Below are 13,544 nucleotides of genomic sequence, written 5' to 3'. Positions count from 1 at the left end.
AGCTCCTATCTAAAAAAAATGTGGAATTTTAATTTTTTTTTGCCAGAAAAAAGATCATGGATGCATGTTTATTTGCTGTCTTTTGATGTTTTTTCCCAGGGTGATCGTATCGATCCAATTGTCCTAGAATACCGGGAGAGGGCTAATTTGAACGGAAATTTAAAGTTACATTGCCCTTTTTAAGTGACTTAAAAGACTGGAGGGCAGCTAGCCCCCTTTCCACGTCCCTTTTTCCCAAATGTCTTCTGATAAAAATTTTGAGATTCACATTTTATTCAGTATAGTTGAAAGGTGTAATAACTATACCTTTGGAGATGACATGACCCCTCAGAGCCACTGGAGGAAGGGACACAATTTGTGAACTTTGCCATTTTTTAAATATAGTATTTGTTATATGGAAGTGTACCGACATTTTTTATGGAGGGGAGATTTTCGCATTGGAATGAAAGTTTCCAGGGTTGAACTTATACACGGAGGGGGGGGGGGGGGGATTGCCAGAATTTGCAACCAAAATTCATTTTATTTGTCTTAATGTCTCGTTGACAACCCCATTTTACATATGGCGATGCATTGGGGGAATTGTCGGGGGCAAATTTTCTGCAGAGTTGAAATTCTCTTGGGGAATGATTTCCCGCTGGAGAAATTCTCCATTGGAGAAATATCAGCAGGATAGATCCTCCATTGGGAATTTTTCTGCGGAAGAAACTTTCCATGGGGTCTGGTAAAGCTTTCTAATTTAGTTTACTTGGAATTTAGTAAAAATGTTAAGACACAAATACAAAAGTTTTGGGATGTCATTTTGTATTGAGATAAGGAGCATATCCTTCCGATTCTCTGTTTAACGGGATATTAAGAAATCACCACTTTCTAGCTATTACATGGGTTGGGTAAAGGAGTGTGGTTGATAAAAATGTACAAAAGATACATTATATGAGAAGGGGAGACCGATACTAACTTTATGCCGGACTGACCTCTGGTCCGTGGATTTAGAAATACCTTGGAATATTGTCGAGTCATTGTCAGTGTCTAAATGTCTTATTATATATTATTGTAGTTTCCCGAGACTTGTGGTCTACTTCGGACAGCCAGTCTCAGTAGAAAGTATATATCTAGTATTATTAAATGTTAATTGAATAAAAGTATTGTATCATAGCCAAACTCTCTACGATCTACCTTTAGCCCCTCGAACATACCCAGTCGGTACGCCTCATTAGTTCGGTCATAGCCTAAGGCACGCTACCAAAGTTAAAGTACCGTAGGGCCAGAGTTTACCTCCCCATATAAAGGGAGAAATAAAGGCATCTACGACTACACCACCCGAATACCATAAAATACACTTTACAACAACTGGTGGCCGTTGGAAAAATTGGGTCGCGAGGGCTATATAAAACAAGTAGATTGAAATAAAATGGCTTTACCAGAGGAAAAAATGACTTCCCTATCAACAGTACTTGAAATCGCAAAACTTATACCAGAATACGCGGGAAATTCAGACGTAGATGAGTTTATCGAAAAATTAAAAATTTTCGACGAACTAATTGAATCGTTTGAGGATAAGGTCAAAGAGCAATGCGTTACAGCCAGATTAAAGGGAAGCGCCCTTAAACATTTTGAGGTAATTAAGGAAAAAGAGCCAAAGGATATCAGTACTCTAACTGAATCCTTTAAAACAATATTTATACAGAAAAGCATCTCCGAGAGGTGAAGAAGAGAGGTAGTCACATTCAGTACGTCAACGAGTATCTGGGAATATACCAACAAAATTTTTTAAACCGAGTGCTTACAGTAAAAGACAGATAGAGATGACGAGACAATACAGAAAGTACAATTGTATATTTTTACCCAAGGATTACCAAAAAAGTTATTAAGACTAATGTTATCACGGAGACCTGAAAATTTAGAGCAGGCTATAATACTAGTCGAAACATAGGTAAAAATTGACGAGGCGACGAAAAGATTTGACCCGTAATTAATATATTGTTATAAAGCCCCACGAAACATAAAATATAAAGAAAAAAGAACACGGGGGAATGCTCAAGAATCACATAGTAACCCAGAAAGATATTGTGAGCGCCAAGAGTTACTGTCGAAGAAAGCAATTGATGGATCACGCAATTCTAAGAGATTAACTGCTAATACCGTAGGAAATACTGACGAATACTCTTACCAAAAAAAGCTAGTTTGGGAACCAACAATGAAAGATCAAAAACATTTAGAAGTAACCAGGAAACAAACAAACAATTTAAGAGAAAATTTTATTGCTATTATTGTAGCAAACCAAACCCTTATGCAGCAGATTGCTGGCATAGAATACGCAAAGAAGGCCAGACGTACAAGACAAACCACCAGTTCAGAACGCAGGGGGGCAGAAATTTAGGAAGGCAGGGAACAAATAATACTTGGCAAACACCAAATAATATTCCTGAATTTAGGCCTAGGAGGCGAACGGTTAACAATACCCAGGGTGAAAGTAGCAACGCTGAAGAAAACGGGGATAACCCCAGAAACTTTTGGCCAAACAGTGGGCATTTAAACGGAGAAACAAGCCTGTAAGGGTCGACAGAGCTGTTTCCTTACAAAGACCTCTATATAGTTTAGAATGTTGTGATACAAAAGCAAATAATAATAGTCTACCGATTTTGCGTTGTTTTAAAATTGAGTGTTTTCAAAATTTACCATGTTTACTAGATACAGGTGCATCTAAATCATTAATTCGAGAGGAAGTTTTTAAGAGGTTTCCTCCTAATGTCAAAAATCACGTAAGCAGATGCCAGATATCAGTGACAGGGCACAGGCTGACAATTTAAGGAGAATGTCCATTAAAATTTAGCACAGTAGATAAAGAAATAACAGTAACAGTGATAATATGCAAGCAGCTACCATTTCCCTGTATTCTAGGAGAAGATGCCATCAGAAAATATGGGATTGTATGGAAACCAATATCTGATACAATAACCATAAACCAGGCAAATTAAAATACTAGGTATAATTGCGTAGCAACAGATAACGAAAGTGAATATACGAATTATAACCTAAAACTATGCAGAAAAATCCCAATAGAAGGGGGGAGGACAGCTCAAGTTTTAGCGACATTATATAAAAAAGAAGGAAAGGTTAAAAACATGAACGCCAAGATAGGAGGATACACGATAAAAGAATACTACTACTACTAATAATAATAACTCACCGCAGCACCAAGCCGCCTGAGGCCAACACAGCTACGCACGATCCTCCTCCACCCCAATCTATTCAAAGCCTCCCTTTTTACACCCGTCCACGAAGTTCCCATTTCCTTTAAATCTTTCTTTATGACGTCCTCCCACCCCAGACGAGGACGACCTGCTTTCCGTTTAGCCCTAGATGGTTGTCCGAAAAGAACAAACTTCGGCAATCTGTCATCCTTCATCCGCACAACGTGCCCTAACCACCTCAACCTTTCTTTCATTATAGCCCTAAAGAGCGGTATTGAACCATACCTTTCGTACAGCCTACTGTTTGAAATACGGTCAGTCAGCCGGGTACCCACAACAATCCTTAAGCAATTTCTCTGGAAAACATCTAGTAAATCTATCTTCATCCGCTTTTCGGAGCGTCCATGCTTCAGAGTCATATTTGACCACTGCCATCACTGTAGCTTCTAATATTCTAATTTTGGTTAGCAGACTTATCTTTCTATTCTTCCAGACTTTTTTTTAACTGTGAAAAAAACACCCTAAGCCTTGGCTATTTTATATTTAACATCTTCACTGCTCCCACCATCTTTACTAATAATACCACCAAGGTAAGTGAAGCTGCCCACCTGATCAATCTTTTCATCACTCGACGTCACCTTTTCATCTTCACTTATTCCTAGCCTTAGTGACTTAATCATCTTAATATTCATTTTCACACCAATTCTAGCACCATGAACTAGTAAAACCTCTAAAACTTCATTCATTTTGCTCACACTTTCATCTAGGATGCTTAAATCAGCAGCATAATCTAAGTCCAAAAGACCTTTTCCTCCCCATTTGATTCCGTGGTCTCCCATTGCCTTTCCTGTGCTCCTTAAAACAAAGTCCATCAAAATAATCCATATAAAGGGGGATAGAACATAACCCTACTTAACTTCTGATTTAATACAGAACCAACTGCTAACCTCATTTCCTACCTTAACTGCAGCAGTGTTATTCTCGTACATAGCACTAATCACCTTAACGTATTTTTCTGGTATACCTTAAAACGATAAAACCTTTACTAAAGCTCTTCTATCAACAGCATCGAACGCTTGCTCATAATCTATAAAACTGAGGACCAAAGGTGTTTGTAAACTCAGGCACTTCTCAATTATTAGCCTAAGAGTGAAAATTTGGTCGACACATCCTCTACCTTTTCTAAAACCGCACTGCTCTTCTCTTAAAACTTTGTCTGATTTTCGTGGAAAATCAAGTTATAAAAATCGAAAATGGTATAACATACTTAAAACTATCAAATCTAAGTAATAATAAAGTAAAACTGACCCAAATAGAACTTGGATCAGTGGAAAAGATTTCAAATTCAGAAATAAAATCAAACTATCAAAACTATCAAATCTAAGTAATAATAAAGTAAAACTGAACCAGATAGAAATTGGATCAGTGGAAAAGATTTCAAATTCAGAGATAAAATATCTAAACGGTCTAGAATTAAGTATAAACTTCACTAGCCAAAAAAAAATTGCCTCTTTAAAACCGCAACCGCAAGAAAAGTATGGAATGTCGAAAACGGATTTCTTGTAACAGCTTGATTTGAAACATTTACCAGAAAACGTAAAAACTCGAGTGGAAAATAATCTTTGGGATTTCAAATGAACTTATGCAAGACTAAGAGTGGATTACAGAGTAGCTCACTTAATCACGCACAAGATATCAACAGAGGGCCCTCCAATCAGAAAGTCACCGTATAAAACACCTTATCATTTAAAACCATGGCTAGAAAGCCAAATAAAGGAAATGGAAAATCAGGGTATAATTAAAGAAAGTGTTAGCGATCGTTTTCAACTGGTAACAATCAGAAAAAAAGATAAGATATGGAGATTATATCTATATTTTAGACCACTAATTGCCGTCACGTTTAAGGACTTGACGAAATTTCCAAGAATTGATACAGCTTAAGATTCGCAGGGAGGTTAAAAATACTAAACTGGTTTTGACGTAATAGCAGGATATTGGAAAATAGCTATAGATACAAAAACAAAGCATAAAGCTACAATAATCTTAGACGAAGGAAGAACGTTCACATTTGAACGTATGCCTTTTGACTTATCAATTAATTCAAACTGTTTTATTCGATTGATGAATTTGGTGTTAAAAGATAACGAACCAGGAAAGAAAAAAGATACCTTGGTTTCTTTAGAAGATATTATTTTGTTTAATGAAAACTTAGAATACCCCTTGGTCGGACTTAGAAAAATAATGGAAGTTTGAAAAAGCAGGCTTAAAATTAAAACCAGAAAAGTTTAAAATAGTAGTACCAAAATTATTTTTTCTGGGAGACCTGATAAACCAAGGTAATATTTCACCAAATCCAGAAAAATTTACAGTCATAGAAAATTTACAGTCTCCTAAAGATAAAAAAAGTTGCAAATCAGTTTGTGCTTTGTTGAGCTATTTCAGACGATATATTACAAATTATGCAACAATAGCACAACCTTTGACAAACCTTTTGAAAAAATCAGGTAAATTCGAATGTCCAGCGGCCGCAAAACAAGCGCTAAATGAATTAAAAAGGCAATTATTACTGGCACAAATACTTAAACTACCAGATTTGTCACAAGACTTCTGTTTACAAACAGATGCTTCGGGGTCACTGTCGGAGGCAGAAAGAAAATATTCGACAGTTGAAAGAGAATGTTTAGCACTTGTAGTTTTTACAGAATATTTTCGACAATTTCTACTTGGAAAAAATTCATTTTACGCGTAGACCAAAAATCATTAATTTAGCTACATACGATGCAAAATACTTCAGCCCGGCTGACACGGTGGATACTACGTCTGCAAGCATATTCATATACCTCAACATATATAAAGGGACCTGCAAAAGTTTTACCAAACTATTTGTCACGAAATCCAGATACGGAAGGAAATTTGATAATAACCATCCAGAACGAACTGGAAGGGCTATAAATACTGTCCAATAAAAATATTACGAATCACCAAAATAGAGATGATTTTTGTTTAGCATTGTAAATAGCATTATTCATAAAGAACAGAACTGTAAGAGCATATTAAACGTATTTTAAAGAACTTGAATAATTTTGGTCTTGACGAACGTAAAAAGATTTTTATATGGTATCATAGACGATTGCAAAAATATAGAAAAAATTACTTAAAAATTGTATCATCTATTCCAAATTCACTGGAAGGAGAAATCTTACAGATGATATACGTAACGTTCGACTGTTACAATGAAGAGGAAAAAACTTTGGGGAGGCTGAAAGGAAATCTGTACTTTCTAAAAATGAACTCAAAAGTAAGAGCTTTCATACAAAGCTGCCAAGAGTGTGCCAAACAAAAGTCGCCACCGAAGATCCCTAAGGCCGAATTAGGTCTCTACCCAACCCCTTCAGGGGTAAGAGAATTAATGTCAATAGACATTTGGGGGACAGGAGAAAGTTTACCAGTTTACAGGAAAGGAAACAGGTGTGTACTAACCGTAGTTGACCATTTTAACTCATAATTATACGCTTTTCCAATTGAAGACGAAAAGACAAAAACCATTGCGAAAGTTTTAGTCAATCGCCTATTTTTGGAACACGGAATTTTTCCTAGACTGTTACTTAGCGACGTGGGCCATGTTTTAGAGCCAAATTATTAGACGAAATTACAGAATATCTGGGTGTGAAACGATGGTTTACATCGTCTTATATGGCAGCCGCTAATGGAAAGGTTGAACGTAAACATAGGGAATTAGCCTACATGCTGGGAATACATGCAAGAGAGTAAAAAGTAAATGGGATGTATAATTACCATTTGTTGCCCTAGTAATAGATTTAGCTATTTCAAATTCCTTAAAAGAAACATCATTTTTTTGGAACATCTAAAATATCGCAAATTTTTCATAGATGAAATAAAAAATCATACTGTATATTACAACTTAGACCAATATAAGCAAGAAATGGTAATCCGAATAAAAGAAGCAATGTAACAAGTTAAAGATAATCTGGAAGATGCAAAAACAGAATAAAAAGAAAATTATGACCGAACAAGCAAAAATAAGACAAATTACTGTTTAGGAGACTTGGTTTACGTATACAAAACCAACCTAGAAGGGACAAAAAAGTTAAAACCGAAATGGGATGGGCCCTACAGAATTGTAAAAATTCTACCAAATAACTTAACATCTGTTCTAAAGCATCAGTATAAGGAAAAGGAAGAAATAGTACACCATAATAGAATGAAAAAAAGATATTTTTCAAAACCGTGGAAAACAGAGCCTATTCTTTCAGACAAAGAAATAGAGGAAACAGTTTCACCAGTATATATCAGAAGACCATATGAATTTTATGACCTTTTTAATGACCACAAAGGTTGGGAGGAGTGAAAGGAGTATATATTCTAGTTTTGGCTACAAACTCTCCACAACAAACAAGAGAAAAGGGGAAATATTCGATGCTCATCGGATACTAACGATGAAGAACATCAAACACAACATAATGATTTAAAACGTGATAAACCAAAGGTAAAATCCACAGAGAAAGAAAAATTGGAAGGAATCAATGAATAATCTGATTTTTTTTACATTAGACTCACCTACAGTCTTAACGCAAAAATGGCTTTTGGAACAAACACCATCTACCAGACGCGAGCTAACAGAATTTGACACCGATAATTCTTCTATAGAAAATGATATCAATAAACCTGGACCATCGTTAAGAAAACCCTCCTTAAGAAAGAAATTATGGAAAAAAATAAAGAAACCAGAAAGATAGCAAGAAGTTCCTGCGTCAGCAACAAAAGTAGCCAAATCTCACACGGAAAAGACCAAACATGAGGAGAAAAAAAGATTAAAGATATTGGACGAGGCCAAAAATTCGCGTTCGGATTCAGAGCCTTGTAAACCACACTATACAGACCACTGAAAAACTTGCAAATATTATAAAAAAGAGAAGCAAAAATTTGGAGTCCAAAATTCAGACCAGGAAACGGAGAAAGGCAGAACAAGCGTAGCCCCCAGCAGATTAATACTTGAATAAAACAATTATAGCGGAAAAAAATAAAATAAAAATAAAACGAGTAAAGAGCCTCTATAGAACTATCTATATTTTCCTTTTTTCTTTAATCGGTATGTAAATAACATCAAAGTTTTCCTTTCAGTATATATCGCCATTAAAAATTTTTACCTTCACGTAGAAAAAAAAAATTCAAAATTTTTTTTAGCATAAATACTCATAAGTTCCCAGAGAAAAAAAAATAAGCTCCGATCTAAAGTGACATCATAGGTTTCTGCAAAATTTCGTCTCCAAGAATAAGTAAAACTTCGCGAATGGTGTAACAACAAAACTTGTCAACATGAATAAGGCTAAGTGTCATAAAATAAGTTAAGCAGGGTCGCATAACTTTTATACAGGTACAGTAAAACAAATTAAATTATATATATTTAGAATCAGCATTAAAAGCAAATTCTTTTGATATGTATATCGAAAAAAAATATATTTTGGGGGGATAATTAAAAAAAAAAAAGGAAGTTATTCCACTGAAATAGGGTCATTGGAAGCTATGCTGGTCTCTCGTTGTTAATTAAATGCGAAGCATCTACTAACCTTTGACTCTCTGAGCTGACACTTTCAGTCGAATTGGAAAAAGATTGTTTTTCAAGAATTTTAAAATTATATAATGGGAAAAACAGCAAGAGTTTACATTAAGTCGCGACATGTATAAGCTAGCTGTAATCTTGTTGAAAATAGTAGAAGATTTAATAAATGAAATACTTAACAAAAAGATGGTATATATAAATAAGAAGCCATAAATAAAATGGGCCACAATTTAAAAAGTACACTGACCTGTAAGACAAAGTTTTCTAGGGTGTAAATAGTTTTACATATTAAACAAACTCCCGACGCACCATTAACAGAAACAACCAGGGAGAGGAAATGACAGGTGAAAGACACCAAATGACAAGACTATTGGCATTAAAAAAAAACTTCTAAGCGTCTTGTGATTGGGGGGGATCCACCAGGATGACCAAATTGATATTAGAAATATAGATCAAACTGGACAACGTTTGGGCTGAGTGTTCGTGTGAAATCCTACATCCTAAAATAAATAGCATCTCGGAAATTTTACACGGTCACTAAACCCATAAACTTTTAGAACGGGGTAATAGTCAAAATATCACGAAAGGGACAAATTGCACTCAATGACTATATAAAACTAAAGCGCAAATTAAACTGAGGATAAATACCAGACGCGAATAAAATAAAAGATAGAAGGGAAACAGCAGTGGGTACTGATAACCCCTATCTTTAAACAACCTTTGGCACGTACTAGGCATTATTTTTTGTACAGAACCGTAGATAAAGAGGATGAGCTTGCGATGATAACCACACAATTTTGTGGAAATCAGGATATCTTAAAAATGTATATTTTGATGAAGAAATGAAAACTAGCAAAAGTAGGGCAAAACTCAATTAAAAATGTTCTACAAAAATCAGCTAAAAAAATACAGTGCTTTTCTAACACAAACACTTTTGGACAGATAAATTTGAATAATGTCAAAAAAATACAGGTTGCACAAATTAGATTCCCCCCCCCCACCTCTTGAAAATAATGTGATAATTAATTTGACAATGCAAGAGCAATTAGTATAAAAACTTGTAAAATCTATTGAATAGATCATGAAACATTTAAATATAGTCTTAGAAAAGACCTATCTTGCTGAAAAAAAAACATAATAAAAACTTGAAAAAAACCATTAAGCTTAATTGAAATAAAGAATAAAAAAAAGGAGAATGTCTAAGGTTTAAAATATATACAGACTAAAATAAAACTAAAAGAAACTGAATGGAGTCAGTTAAACTCTGTTATACGCACATATTGAACTAACCGAACGAGACTAGTATGAAAATTGTACTAAATAGGTACAAAATAAGTAGCATAAATTCTACGGAGCCTTCGTTACAGTGGTTAACTCGGGCCGAGATTAATCGAAATATTGGAGAAATGCCCCAAGTAGACAGGAGAAAATTATGCTCTGTTATGTGGGAGTCGTTTTGGGAAAAATGACTAACATGGCATGAAAAATTAAAATAAGGCACATAATATACGTAAGGACTTAAGTTGAAGTTGAAACCTAAGACAAGATCACTAAAAGTTGGGAAGTTAAAGTGAAAATAGTCATTGTCACTTGCATGTCTAAGAAAATAAATTACTGTGTGCCATGAAGGCCAGATATATTTTTTGCAGAAGGGCCACTTTGTTTGATAAAAGAATACCCCAAGAGAAAACTGTGGCCACAAATCAAAAAGTTTGGCAATACTATAAATAATTAATAATTGTGTGTGCAGGTTCATAATAGTCCTTTTAGCTGTAGCTGATGACAAGAGGACCTGGAAACGTTATAAGGAGCTACCAGAAGGCAGCCCTGGTAAGCAAACCTTCAGAGTAGAGGCAAGAGTCAACTGATCATGGCATAAGAGGTATAAGGTGAACAGCTAAAATTTCTAACTTTTCAAATCTAAGCTGTTAAATGGAGCCTTATCCCAAAAGGACATTAAAGGGAAAAAAAAGAGATTACAGACAATGACATTATAAAACTGTCTCAAGTACCTAAAATTCGAAAAGAATTAGAAAGCTCAAAGTCTGAATAAACAAACAGGCATATAATAAGCTAATGACAGTTAATGACACAAGGGGTTTGAAATAGAACCAAAGTTGTAAAACAAAGATAAAAAAAAATGTATATAGTCGTATACGGAAAAGATATATAAATTTGTTTTAATGTAATTGGGAAAATATATACAGTTATAAATGTATTTTGAAAACTTTTATAAATACGGAATTGTTATCGAAAAAAAAAGAAAAGAAATGTAAATAGCAAAGTCATGTTATATGAACTATTTCCAAGCCCTTATATGGAGACTAATCACAGTGATCAATTATAGTGTATAAATCTATTAGTTAGTGAAGATTTGTTTTTATTTTCAATTGCAGTTAAGACTTATCAGATAAAAGTCTTGACGGGCTTATTTAAAAGTTGTAAAAAGAACAAATATTGCAGTGATTAAATAAATTATTAGGGTACATAATTATTATTTGATTTTAACAATTAAGTGATGTATCAGCATAACTTCGGTTAATATATATATATATATATATATATATATATATATATATATATATATATATATATATATATATATATATATATATATATATATATATATATATATATATATATATATATATATATATATATATATATATATATATATATATATATATATATATATATATATATATATATATATATATATATATATATATATATATATATATATATGTATATAACCTAATAATTTAAACCATCCAAGTAAATATAGTGAATTAATATGTTGAGTATTTGTGTTTTTTTATTTTAATATCATTCAAGAAGTATTCTACATTAATACTTCATAAGCAATTCATAAAACACTAATTGGAATTAATTCCAATGCTAGTCTATATCGTGTTTTATTTTTTTTAAATGCTTTAAGTTTTAACCAGTAGTTAAATATCCTATCGAGGTTTGCGAATAAAAACAATACTTGTGTAAGTTATTACACATTGCTTGTAAATATATGCTATGTTTAATTTACTTTAAGTTTTAATTTGTGATATAATGTTATACGTAAATGTTTGACTTCGAGTCAACGTATAAATATTTTTATTGTGAAACAATTCGTTAAGTATTAAGTTCGAAAAGAATAATGCAGCAAGAAACATGATGTTTCGATTTAAGCGAGATATTATTTTTGGAGTAATTAAAAAGAGAGAAAAGTAATGAAAAGTAATTAAACTTTACAAAATTGAGTGTTTCTTTCTACTATAAATTTAAAACTTCATGCTTTATATGTATTCTAATGTGAATATATATTTTAGATACAGCCTTTGCTATTTTTTTTTTAGAAATCAAATTTTTCGTAGCATCCTTTCGGATCCATTTTGTTTTAATCATTTTTTGACGCATTTTTGGAAAGTAACTAATTTTGAAGCCACTTCAAATGTATCCTGATATTATCATCTCATACCATCAGAAAACAAACCATACTTGATCAACTGATATTTTGGAAACTGTATGTAGTATTACTGACTTTATTAAAAGCCAATCATAAATTGAGATAAAATTATAAATTATTTTAGGCCTAGATAGTGTGTTACATAGCTCGAACTTCTTATGTAACTAAGATATATAACAATACTTTATGGTGGAAAAATGTATGAAAATAAGAAAATCAAAAACGATATGTGTAAACAACCCAAGGTATGTCTAAAACGAAAAATAAATGGCATATTAACCACATCGCACATACAAGTCAAATTACTAATTATATTTACGTTTAAACGCATAGAACTCATAAACGTTTCTAATAGAATTAAGTATCGACTTTAAACAGAAACACTAATATAAAGTTCAATATAAATAGGGTCAAGTTATTACATACGTATAGGGTGAAACAGTATAAAAAGTGTATTTTTCAGCCAGAAAAGCAGAGAAAAAGAGAGGACATTATGAATATCATATTACTGTCCATCGACAAAAAAGAACGGGGCCTATATTTGAACCAAAAACAGGACCCTAAGAAAATCTATAGAGGGTATGTGCACATAATGACCCAAAGATGGCAGTATAATAGCTGTAAACAAAATTAAATTGTTTTAAAAGTAAAATATTGAGAATTGTGACAATTCTTCTTTAAATGGAGAGTATTGTAGTAAAGCTCCTAATTTAGTCAATTTGGAATTTAGTAAAAATATATTAAGACGCAAATACAAAGTTAAGATATACCACTTTTTATTAAGATAAGGAACATATCCTGCCAAGTCTCTGTTTAACGGGAAATTGAGAAATCACCACTTCCTAGCTATTACATCGGTTGGGTATAGGAAAGTGTGGTTGATAAAAATGTATAAAAGATACATTTTATGGGAAGTGGGAGACTGATACTAACTTTATGCCGGACTGACCTCTGGTCCGTTGATTTAGAAATACCTTGGAATATTGTCGAATCGTTGTAAAGTGTCTAAATATCCTATTATATGTTATTGTAGTTTCCTGAGACTTGTGGTCTACTTGGGACAGCCAGTCCCAGTAGAAAGTATATATCTAGTATTATTATATGTTAATTGAATAAAAGTATTGCATCATAGCCAAACTCTCTACGATCTACCTTTAGCCCCTCGAACATACCCAGTCAGTGCGCCTCATTAGTTCGGTCATAGCCTAAGGCAGGCTACCAAAGTTAATTACCTTAGGGCGAGAGTTTACCTCCCCTATAAAGGGAGAAATAAAGGCATCTACGACTACACCACCCGAATACTATAAAATAC

At 33.3% G+C, this 13,544-nt stretch overlaps 1 protein-coding gene across 2 annotated transcripts in view; it reads right to left on the bottom strand.

The window, feature by feature from the left end:
* Positions 1–13,544, bottom strand: part of LOC148950654 (DDB1- and CUL4-associated factor 8-like) — a 105,150-nt gene that overhangs the window by 42,983 nt on the left and 48,623 nt on the right. The gene's annotated exons all lie outside the window — the stretch shown is intronic.

Source organism: Artemia sp. Qi Xiang Cuo, chromosome 7 (assembly GCF_049724085.1).
Source record: "Artemia sp. Qi Xiang Cuo chromosome 7, ASM4972408v1, whole genome shotgun sequence".
NCBI lineage: Eukaryota > Metazoa > Arthropoda > Branchiopoda > Anostraca > Artemiidae > Artemia > Artemia sp. Qi Xiang Cuo.
Note: the sequence above shows the minus strand (reverse complement) of the source record. Positions and strands in the feature narration are given on the sequence as shown.